Here is a 12416-nt window from a genome sequence, read left to right as displayed (position 1 = left end):
GGAGGACAGCTATTGCTATCTGGTTGCAGTGAAGAGGCCAAGAGGAGAGAGAGCTTGCTTATTCTCAGTTAGCGGTGAGCTAACCAGAACTCTTATGACAAAGGCAGGCCCTAGTTTTGCGCCGTAATCCTTTGTTCTTCGTCGGTGGATCTGCTCAACGCAGACCTCCCTGAGGTCTGTGTATAGAGCGAGGAGAAAGAGTGAGGAGAAAAGAGAAAGAACAATGGCCGCTGACCCTTTTATTGACCTGATAACATCACAGGTCACAGGTCAGACTGTCCAATGGTAGCTGGAGCCTGGGTGACCTAGAACCTGAGTGTGAATACCTAGAGGATTGTGGGAGACTCAGTTCAATGGCTCTCCTTTGTTTACAGAACAAAAGAGTATGCACTCTCCTAATAACTTTAGTTAAAGTCAAATGAACAAATTCATCTGTGGAGTCCCAGTGGTCCCTGATTATAACAAAAGAGCTGACAAAACTTCATGGACAATATTTTATGTTGCAAAGCAGTTGGGTCTGGGTACTGAGCCCCTGCACAGAGTGGTTGAAGCCAGCATGGTGGAAGGTTAACTGCTTGGCAAAGTCAGGTAACCAAGAAGAGTTTTTCCCCTATTGAACTCCCCTCCCTTACCTGTAATTCTTGGTTACCCATGGCCAGTCAAGCCAGTCAAACCGCGCATAGACTGGTCAAAAGGCAATCATCTGGAGTGGAGGTTGTTTAAAGTCTGCCTTGTTCAAACAGCGCTGACTTCTATTGGTCCCTGCAGAATGCCAAACTGGAAACCCTCTTCCATCAGTTCAACCCAGACCCACATTTTCCAGTGAGCCTGAAGAGATCCTACCTGCATCGTATGTGGTGGGGGCCATCTCCAGGGGAATTGAGGAACTGGTAAGCTTTACTGACTCCTCCCAGATGGCTGCCCACCTAAATGATTGTTTGTCCCAGTTTCCCTCCACCCTCAGGTCCTCCAGTGGAGTCATTCTTCCCAGCTTACCCGTCATCCAGTCATCCACCCGTGCTCCTGGTGGCCTTCTATGGAGGCCATCCAGGAGTTCATCACGGTCTGTTAGATTTGTCCTCAACATAACACTCCAGCAGGCCTGCTGCCACCCCTTCAAGTCCCTCACCTCTCCTGGTCCCCCATCTTCCTGGACTTCATCACTGATTTGCCTCCGTCAGAGGATAACGCCACTGTACTGACTATTGTGGATAGATTCTCCAAGTCAGCCCACTTCATCCCTTTTCCCAAACTCCTGCCAAGGAGACCACAGAGATCTGTGAAACTGTTTGCATAGACTAGCTAAAGACATTGTCACTGATCGGGAGGACTAGTTCACTTCAAGTTTGTGGAGGGAGTTCTGTTTTTTAATCTGTCAGATCAGTCAGCCTCTCCTCTGGGTTTCATCCCCAGTCCAACGGTCACATAGAACGACGTAACAAGGAGAGAGACATCGTCGTCCAGTGCCTCGCCTCCCAGAACTTCTCTTCTTGGAGTAAACAGTCGCTGAGGGGTAAATATGACCACAACACTCTCCCCAGTTTGGCCACAACCCGTCCCCCTTCCAGTGCACCCACCAGCTACCTCTGTTCCCCGACCTCAAGAAGGAGGTGAGTGTCCCATCGGTCCAGATCCTGCTGCTGACCGACAGGCAACCCTCCACCAAGTGCAGTCATTTCTGTCTAACTGTACAAGTGGAAATGAGGTACATGTCCATGTATGATTGGGATTCAGAACCATGAATACGCACAGCTTTGTAAGTCTGATGAAGAAAACACATTTCTGTCTTTGGTGTACACAGAGGTTTAGTCATGAACCTACACAGTTTTATGCATCTGGTCTCGTCTTTGTCTTTTCTTTCTTTTCCAAAGTGCCTCTCAGGATGACGAGGGTTACTGTCTGTTTTATATTAAAACTATTTGAATGCTTTTTGTAGTTTGGAATATGAGCAAACTGAGTTCAGGATTTGCTTTGTGTGTTATATGATGAGTTCTGTGTTGTTGTCGTCGTTTCAATAACTAATGTATCACAGTGGAAGACTTCTACCTTTTTATTCCATTTTAATTCACAGTCTCCATCATTAAACACCAGATCACTGATGCTGTAAATCTGCAGTTTGGATATCAAACAGGTCTCACACACACACACACACACACACACACACACACACACACACACACACACACACACACTGATCAGAGTCAACATTAGAGGGAATATGTGATATTTCCCAGAATGCTTGAGGGCGCTCTCGTCCTCTAAACTCAGTTCCCTGATAGATCAGAACTCCTTCAAATCATCAATCACCTCACACACACACACACACACACACACACACACACACACACACACAGATGACCAGTGTGTGATTGAAGCAGTTTTCTGTCCTACAGGGAAAAGTCTTAAAGGCGAATTCCACTTTTTTTATCATTAAAAAAATCAAAAAATAAAGACAAAACTAAATATGAAAGTGAAAAACTAAAAATGTGTTTCTGAACTTTCAGTCAGCTCTGAGAGACATGAAATCAGAGATCTGATCTCACTGTCTTCACACACAGTTTGTCTTACAGTACATTGATTGTTGCAGCTGATAATTTGAATCTGAAACTCTGATCCAAGTCTTCATCACATCCGGAGTCCTGCAGTTCTTTATGGTCCATCCTCTCAAGTCCTGAATGACCTGCCAAACATCTAGAGCTCTGATACACATCAGATCTGACCCAAAGAACCTGGTTCCTGTGCAACAACACATTCAGTTCAATTCATCACTCCTTCTGACATCTTTTACTCACCTGCTCATGTCAAAAGCTTCAACAGTGGAAACAGGTTTATATTCTTCAATATTTCTAATATTTATTCAGAATAAATTCGAGGTATCAAAGAGTTTGTTTTATGATAGTTACAGTTTTAGTTACATCAGCTAATGTTGATTCTCATTTGGCAGAACATGACTCATATATTGACTCATATGTTCTGTGTTGAACTACGAGACGAGACATGATACCTGATTGAACATAATAAACACTGACGTCAACACAGATCTGTTTTGGTCAAACAGGCGTAAGTCAGAGAACTTAAACTGTTTGAAACTTGTTTCTTTTAAATTAAGGATTATTTTATTTATTTATTTTAATACATTAAGTTTATTAGACTTCAGCATCATGGGCTGAAACCAGACGGTATCATCATATCAACAGCATCGCTCACTTCACACGGGGCAGTAAAGGTGTTATCAGCTCATATTTATTGGAATGTATTGCATTGTTGTCTACAGCAGATTGATAACCATGTAAAAGTTTTGATGCAAACTATAAAAGAGAAACTTTTATAGACCAGGTGTGTCTCATGGCGCTGATTAAACTTCAACAGGTGTGCAGCCCTGCAGACAGAAAGCAGAGCAGCACTGATCAAAGCAGAGGAGCCGTCACCGTTAATAACATTTACATAATATGAACTCTGAGTTCACACATTTTAATTCTACATATTTAGCCGAACCTGTCAGTCACAAGTTTATATTCTTGTTTTTGACGACATGTTCGCTGTGTACAATCTACTGCAGTCAGAATATTTCTATCCGCTTCTAATAGAAATCAACTGGTTTAAAGTATTTTTGTTTGTTGAGTGTTAATCATGACCCCTCAGATTTATCTGGTGAGCCTTGGTGGGGTCACGACCCTCAGGTTGGGACACACTTGACTGGGTGTGACCTCACTGAATATTATTATTGTCATTGCACAAGTACGAGATTAAATTCGCAGCTTCCGTACTTGATGCTATAAGAGCAATAAAAGGTTAAAAAACGAATAAATAAGATAAATAAGATACAATAGCAGTAAAATAATTACCTGCTGTTCCAGATAATTAATAAGACATTAAAATAAAAACAGTTTGGGTAATGAATGAGCCACACACACACACACGCTACATCCTGTAGTAATACATCAAGTACCTCAAATTTGTACTCAGTACTTGAGTAAATGTACTTACATTCCACGACTGTCAGTGAATCAGTTTATTTGAGAAGATGTTTACATTAAAACATTTAGATCCAGACTGAACTCTGATTCTGGTTTTAATGGAACAAAAAGTCTCCTTGTGAACGCAGCTGCTGTTTCTATTATTCTGTCGACTCCTGGAGAAGAAGAAAATAAAGTGTCAGAAAGACTAAAAACATGACGAGTGTGTGTGTTACGGCGTGTGTGTGTGTGTGTGTGTTTCCCCCGGCGATAGCAGCTAATCTTCTCTGATGACCGCTGGGAATGACATGATCGTCACATCATCTAACGACACACACACACACACACACACTCCTCAGCAATTAGTAGTCTTGTGTTCTTCCTGCCAAGCTGTTACTGTGCGCTCTCAGCTGCCAATCACAGTGATTCCCTCTGTAATTCTGCAGCCAATCAGCCGCAGAGAGAAACAACGCTGAGAGAGCCCTGCAGCTAAAAACAGTCAGACAGACAGACAGAGAGACAGACAGAGACACGAAGAGACAGGAATGAGGGAGGAGAGGGAGTCAATTAAAGAAAGACACTCTGCTCGAGTAAAAAGACAAAACTACAGAGTGAACACAAAAACATCTGAGATTTATTCTGTTTGTGAGTCCAGATTCAAGATGTGTGGTGATTCTTACATCTGCAGTCTGAGTCTGTACAGTATAATAATCCACTGAAGAGCAAATAAACACCTTGCTGGAGCTTTAACATGAATCTCCAGCTTCACTGACGGATGGAGGAGGAAGAGGAGGAGGTCCAGAGATACCTTCTTTATTTTATTTAAGTTTTGTTATTGGCTCATGTCTGTTCTGAGGGACGGACACAGGGTCATTTTGTGCATCGCAGTCAGAAACACTGAGAGAAAACACAAATAAATAGAAAACACAAATGAGTAACAGACATGAACATACATACACATCTATATGCACCAATATGCATCCAACGACAAATTGGTTTCAAAGGTTATATATAAGTCTTTCTTTGTATCCCATCCAAAACCCAGAATACCTTATCTACCGATGTCCTCCATCTTTGCACCGTCTGCCCCAGTTTACCCGGCATCTGAGAAACACAGAATACAAACAGTTATTTCACAGTCAACATAACTTTCAGGTAATGAAAAAGGACGGTGAACGATGAAAAGGAAAGAGTACAAAACAAGTACCTTCCATCTCTGAACAGGGACTGACCGGAGCCTTTACATCAACCATCACAGAAAATAAAACACCCGCTCATGTTTGAACCCCAGCTAACGTTGGGAAATGGAGACAACGGAGAGCGACACAGTCGAGGAGATTTGCCCCAAACACTCTTCAACACTGTAAGCCACCTGCTTACTGTGCATATTAAAAGCTACTGGTTTCAGTGAAGCAGCCATCAGTTGTGTTCGGTTTTATCTTACAGGTAGATCTCAGAAGGTGGACGTTAATGGGACGCTTTCTATTGCCAAGTCCATAACTTGTGGGGTTCCTCAGGGGAGCATCCTGGGGCCTGTATTCTTTTATTTTACATTAATGATTCAAAATCTGCCTGTTTATGTGAACTCTTTCTCTATTATTCCTCGTGCATTAATGTAAAGCAGGATGTTGCTGCTGCAGCTGGTGGAGCTGGAGCTCATGTTGAACCGGTTTGTATCGGACTGCAGCTGATGATGCTTTTCATTCTGGATCCATCTGCCGATTCTCTTCTCCGTCGATCCATCGATCGATCGGTTTGGAAAACTGGTGAAAACGGTGAGAAACGCCGTCACGACGACCCAGAGCCCAAAGCGACGCCTTCAGCGTGTCGTCGTGTCCGACCGACAGTCCAAAGCTCGACGTTATTAACAAACATCACAGTTATTACAGTCGTTCAGAGGAAAAGCAGCAGATCTGCACATCTGAGGAGCTGCAGCCAGGAAGTGGTTTTACACCAAAAATGACTTCAACCGTCAAAACAGCTGCAGATTAATTTTCTGTCAATCTACTAATTGATTAATGGACTAATCGTTTCAGCTGAACATGTATAAACTGTTGGGGAGTTTAATTTATAACAAAACATCATATTTTATAAACTTGTGTTTAAGAATCTTAATTAGTAACTAAAGCTGTCAGATAAATGCAGTGAAGTAAAAAGTACAATATTTCCCTCTGAGATGGACGATGCCGCTTTAACGATCTCAAAGATTCAGCAGAAAACATGTCGAGTCCTGAGGCGGAGAATATTGTAGTTTGGTTCTCTGATAAGAAACTTTCCCTTCACTAAATGAGAACTGAGGTTCTTTCTGGATCTCGAGTCAAGCAAAGAAACTATCCAGAACTTTTCTTTAAGGTAGACCAGAGAGTGACAGACACTACTGACTCGGTGGTCTTTAAAGGGATCAAACCACCCTGCAGTTAATGGACGACTCAGTCTTTGTGCTGATCCACAGCCGCTTATTTATCATTTGTCTTGTACTCAACTGGTCATAAACTGGTCACACTGGTCACATACTGGCCAGCAGAGTGTTTCTGTCCTTCCACTGAGTTTTTGTTCAGTTTATATTAATTAAACAGGCTGGGAGGTTCGTTAACACCCTAACAAGCGACTAACAGCCCAGAGATCATTTACACAATAAAAACATACAATTAAACAATTAGAGTTAAAACTGTTCCTGTAAACACACTCAGCAGCTCGTTAAGACACTTTGATGCTAACGAGCTGATATTGGTTCTGCCTCTATTGCAAAGTAATTAAATCATTACTGTGACATTCAGCCTGTAAGTCTCAAGGCCAGGTCCTCGTTAAGGCCCTCGAAGCTAAGAAGCTCATACAGTAAACTAATTAAATGTGAACCCACGACGCTAACGAGCTAGCATACACAAACAGCACTGTTAAACAGCGTGTTGTTGGTTTAACTGAGAGTTTGTGTAAAGGGAAGAGCATCACCGCCTGCTACCAGAATAAAGATCAAAGAAGAAGAACAGGCTGCAAAAACACACACAGTCCCCACAAGGTGAGTGTGGAAACAGGCTATAGTCCCCGAAACATGATGAATACCAACCACACACACACACACACACACACACACACACACACACACACACTCAGTCCTTTACATCGTTTGACTGATCTGAATATAACTTGTTTATTCAGATTACAGGCTTTAAACCTCTTGTCTCTGACCTCTGACCTGTTAAATGTCAGGGAGGCTGAGGCTGGTCTGGATCCAGCTGTGGGGGAACAAAGGAGAAGTTCAGCTGCTGCCTACAAACACGTCGTGTTGCTGAGGTGGTCGACTCGCTGCAGCTTTGAACACAGTCAGAGTCCTGATGCTCACAAATGTCAGTGCACATGTAGCTCGGTGAGGTTTCTACCAGCAGTCACTAAAATGAGAAAGATAAATAAAATAATAACAGTTACAGAGAGAAACCAGGTCCAGTCTGAGAACTCTAGCAGTCAGTAAATCTGAAACTATTTATCATCACGTGAAGGTTTCAGGTGTTGTTTTGGATGATGATGCTGAACTACTGGACACTTTTGTAACCCTGAAGGAAAATCCTGGAGACTCACCGAAGCCTCCTCGCTGCAGCGTCACAGTGAAAACACGGTGCAGCAGAGACGTTCGTGTCCGTCTGGGTTCTCTGGACAGGTTTCTTAGAGAATAAAATCCGGTGTGAGGAACAGGTTTACAGTGAGGAGGCTCGTTCGCTTCCACCTACACCCAGGGTCGGTCTGTAGCCGTAGAGACGTCTGTCAGCCGGACAGACAGACAGGTGTCTGTCAACGAGCCGCCCGTCATCACAGGTAACTAAACCTAAAGGAGTCGTCCATTCTGGCGTCTGCGGCTGCAGGGCAGGCCGTCGCCGCGCTGCACTCCGTCACCATGGAAACACAATCAGTCATCATCAACGTCAGACTCGACATCATCATCATCATCCTCATCATAACTGTTATTACAGGTCGGTGAGATGCTGAGTCTGCGGTCAGGTTTAATGTTATTTAATTTAAATGTCTGTGTGTGTGTGTGTGTGAGTGAGTGTGTGTGTGTGTGTGAGTGTGTGTGTGTGTGTGAGTGAGTGTGAGTGAGTGTGTGAGTGAGTGTGTGAGTGTGTGTGAGTGAGTGTGTGTGTGTGAGTGTGTGTGTGTGAGTGTGTGAGTGTGTGTGAGTGAGTGTGTGAGTGTGTGTGTGTGTGTGAGTGTGTGTGTGTGAGTGTGTGAGTGTGTGTGAGTGAGTGTGTGAGTGTGTGTGAGTGAGTGTGTGAGTGTGTGTGAGTGTGTGTGTGTGTGTGAGTGTGTGAGTGTGTGTGAGTGTGTGTGTGTGTGTGTGTGTGTGTGAGAATGTGAGTAAGTGTGTGTGTCGGACAGAGAATCAGCTTCTGAGGGCTGATCTGCATACACTGCTGTTAATTAGCTCTGTCAATCATCCTGCACTGTGTGTGTGTGTGTGTGTGTGTGTGTGTGTGTGTGTGTGTGTGTGTGTGTGTGTGTGTGTGTGTGAACACATTGTGGTTTAATGTCCGTCACATTTCCTCAGGTCAGCTTGTGATTGGTCTGTTTCCAGCTGTCAATCAAACAGCTTCAGAATTTTCTCATTTAAACTGACACACAGCTGCTGAAACAGACTGCTGACCTTCAACCAGAACCAGAATCTCAACCTGAACCAGCACCTGAACCAGAACCAGAATCTCAACCTGAACCAGCATCTGAACCAGAACCAGAATCTCAACCTGAACCAGCACCTGAACCTGAACACGATCAGACGGGTTCTTTTTGAACGAGATGACAAACATCATCTTTACTGTTTAGTTTGAGGAGTTTTTCCAACCAGCTGCTGCAGCTGAAGGTCACAGGATTAATCCCTGAAACAGCAGCAGTGCCCTCGAGCAAGGCAGCAGCAGAGTCCAGCTGTCTACTGACACACACACAGTCTCCTCCTCACTAATTAAGATTAATTACCTGCTCGTTAATTTACATCCAGCTTCCCGAGGAGAGACATGACAGGTCAAGGACGACAGAGATGGTCTCTACATGGATGATAAAAATGAATAAATTAGAAAGAAGTAAAGTAATTATTTATATCACAGTTTACAAAAGCTCATTAACAAAGTGCTTCACAATAAGTGAGAAAGATAATAAATTAAGAATAAATCTAAATAAATGAGAGATACAAGAAGAAAGAAGTACTTGTACATCACCTGAGTTATTCCACTTTTTACTCCACTACATTAATTTAAAAACTACAGTTACTGATTACTTACATACTGCACACACTGCAAACATACACACAAATCTGAAGTAAATACTAAAGTAACTTAAAGTCGTATTTTCTTATAACAAGTGAAAAATCTGCCACTGTGGTTCATTTCAACCCGTTTCCAACAGAATCAACTGGTTTCATGAATGTTTTAATAGACTGGACGATTAATCTTGTTAGCTGACAACTGAAGGCATCTAGACATGCTGTGTCCTGTTAGTAGCTACAGCCAGAAGGCTCAGCGGTCATAAAGTGTCCGACACCTGACAACAAATAGTTCTACCTGAGCTACCTGAGCTACCTGTGCTCCCTGTGCTCCCTGTTCTACCTGTGCTACCTGAGCTACCTGTGCTCCCTGTGCTCCCTGTACTACCTGTGCTACCTGTACTACCTGTATTACCTCTGCTACCTGTGCTCCCTGTACTACCTGTGCTACCTGTTCTACCTGTGCTACCTGTATTACCTGTGCACCTGTATTACCTGTGCACCTGTATTACCTGTGCTACCTGTGCTCCCTGTGCTACCTGTACTACCTGTGCACCTGCATTACCTGTGCTACCTGTGCACCTGTATCACCTGTGCTACTTGTGCTACCTGTGCTCCCTGTGCTCCCTGTGCTACCTGTATTACCTGTGCACCTGCATTACCTGTGCTACCTGTGCTACCTGTGCTACCTGTGCTCCCTGTGCTACCTGTATTACCTGTGCACCTGCATTACCTGTGCTACCTGTGCTGCCTGTGCTACCTGTATTACCTGTGCTATCTGTGCTCCTGTGCTACCTGTATTACCTGTGCACCTGCATTACCTGTGCTACCTGTGCTCCTGTGCTACCTGTACTACCTGTGCACCTGCATTACCTGTGCTACCTGTGCTCCTGTGCTACCTGTATTACCTGTGCACCTGCATTACCTGTGCTACCTGTGCTACCTGTGCTACCTGTATTACCTGTGCTATCTGTGCTCCCTGTGCTACCTGTATTACCTGTGCACCTGTATCACCTGTGCTACTTGTGCTACTTGTGCTACCTGTGCTCCCTGTGCTACCTGTATTACCTGTGCACCTGCATTACCTGTGCTACCTGTGCTACCTGTGCTACCTGTATTACCTGTGCTATCTGTGCTCCCTGTGCTACCTGTATTACCTGTGCACCTGTATCACCTGTGCTACTTGTGCTACTTGTGCTCCCTGTGCTCCTGTGCACCTGTATTACCTGTGCACCTGTATTACCTGTGCTACCTGTGCTCCCTGTGCTACCTGTACTACCTGTGCACCTGCATTACCTGTGCTACCTGTGCACCTGTATCACCTGTGCTACTTGTGCTACCTGTGCTCCCTGTGCTCCCTGTGCTACCTGTATTACCTGTGCACCTGCATTACCTGTGCTACCTGTGCTCCCTGTGCTACCTGTATTACCTGTGCACCTGCATTACCTGTGCTACCTGTGCTACCTGTGCTACCTGTATTACCTGTGCTATCTGTGCTCCCTGTGCTACCTGTATTACCTGTGCACCTGCATTACCTGTGCTACCTGTGCTCCCTGTGCTACCTGTACTACCTGTGCACCTGCATTACCTGTGCTACCTGTGCTCCCTGTGCTACCTGTATTACCTGTGCACCTGCATTACCTGTGCCACCTGTGCTACCTGTGCTACCTGTATTACCTGTGCTATCTGTGCTCCCTGTGCTACCTGTATTACCTGTGCACCTGTATCACCTGTGCTACTTGTGCTACCTGTGCTACCTGTATTACCTGTGCTACCTGTGCTACCTGTATTACCTGTGCACCTGCATTACCTGTGCTACCTGTGCTACCTGTGCTACCTGTATTACCTGTGCTATCTGTGCTCCCTGTGCTACCTGTATTACCTGTGCTATCTGTGCTCCCTGTGCTACCTGTATCACCTGTGCTACTTGTGCTCCCTGTGCTCCCTGTGCTACCTGTATTACCTGTGCACCTGTATCACCTGTGCTCCCTGTGCTCCCTGTACTACCTGTACTACCTGTCTAACTTCAGTTTGTCTTGCCACTCAGTCCAGTAGTGAACTGTAATACTGGAAACCAGTCTGTCCCAGTTCAGAGTTGTTGTGACACAGGTCTGCTGATACTTTCTATGTCAGTGACATCATCAGTTTGATTTGTACGAGCAGGAAGTGTTTTGATAACTTTACTCCTGTTGGATTGTGGGAAATTACTCAGTGATGTCTGTTACCATGGCGATGTATTGGGGAAGTTTCTGGAAACAAACTGAAGTTAAATCTAATTGAGAAAAACTTCAGAGACAGTTGTGTTTTTTTCATCGTCTCAGGTTTGTGTCTCTGGTCCAATCAGAGCTCTCAGGTGAAGTTCCCTCGCTGCTGATTGGCTGCAGGTGATGACTCATGCTCAGTTCTCTTCTCCCCTTTCATGGTCTGTTCTGTTCTGCAGCCATGTTTAATTCAGCCGTCCATAATGGAGCCAGCAGGCAGCGTTAGTTATTAAAACACCTTTAAAAACAGCTGCTGGCACTCACTCAGTCCGCCTTAAAAACCACTTAAATATTAAGCAGGGGTTATCCCGGAACACTTCCTCCTTAAGTGGCCTCACTATGTCGAATCATTTAAAGCAGAGTTTCACGCTGACTTCAGTCCATTAAGCAGCTGACGGCCGAGAATCAGGAACTCTGGTGTGTTTCAGCAGAAAAATCCTGTTTAAGATATTAAGCAGAGAAATGGATCAAATAATCATCTGAATAACTGAACAGGCGACGTTCAGAGAGAGAAATCAAGTGCACCTAAAGTGTGAAGCAGCTGAGGGCATGATGTTAAACGGTCAGCAGACAGCTGTGGGTTACTGCATACATTATTACTGAGTGCTATGTGTACTCTGTAATGTGTACTGTGAGTGTGAAAAGTAAAAGTCCTGCATTCAAAATCTTACTTTAGCAAATATACAAAACAGTAAAATACAGAAAAATGTCCCTGATGGTGTTTTATTATTACATGTTATATTATTATTATTATCAGTGTTAAGCTAATTTGAATTACTTTATATACTGTTGTGATTTAATTAAGTAACAAATGCATCATGTGTAATATGATTATTATAGGTTTTTAAAATCTTTGTCTGCAAAGTAAACAAACTTTAATATTTTATTTCATACTATATCACATTATATATATTTTTTAGGAATTCATATATACACACTGATATACATGTGTATACA

Source organism: Siniperca chuatsi, linkage group LG20, assembly GCF_020085105.1.
Source record: "Siniperca chuatsi isolate FFG_IHB_CAS linkage group LG20, ASM2008510v1, whole genome shotgun sequence".
NCBI classification, from domain to species: Eukaryota; Metazoa; Chordata; class Actinopteri; order Centrarchiformes; family Sinipercidae; genus Siniperca; species Siniperca chuatsi.
Note: the sequence above shows the minus strand (reverse complement) of the source record.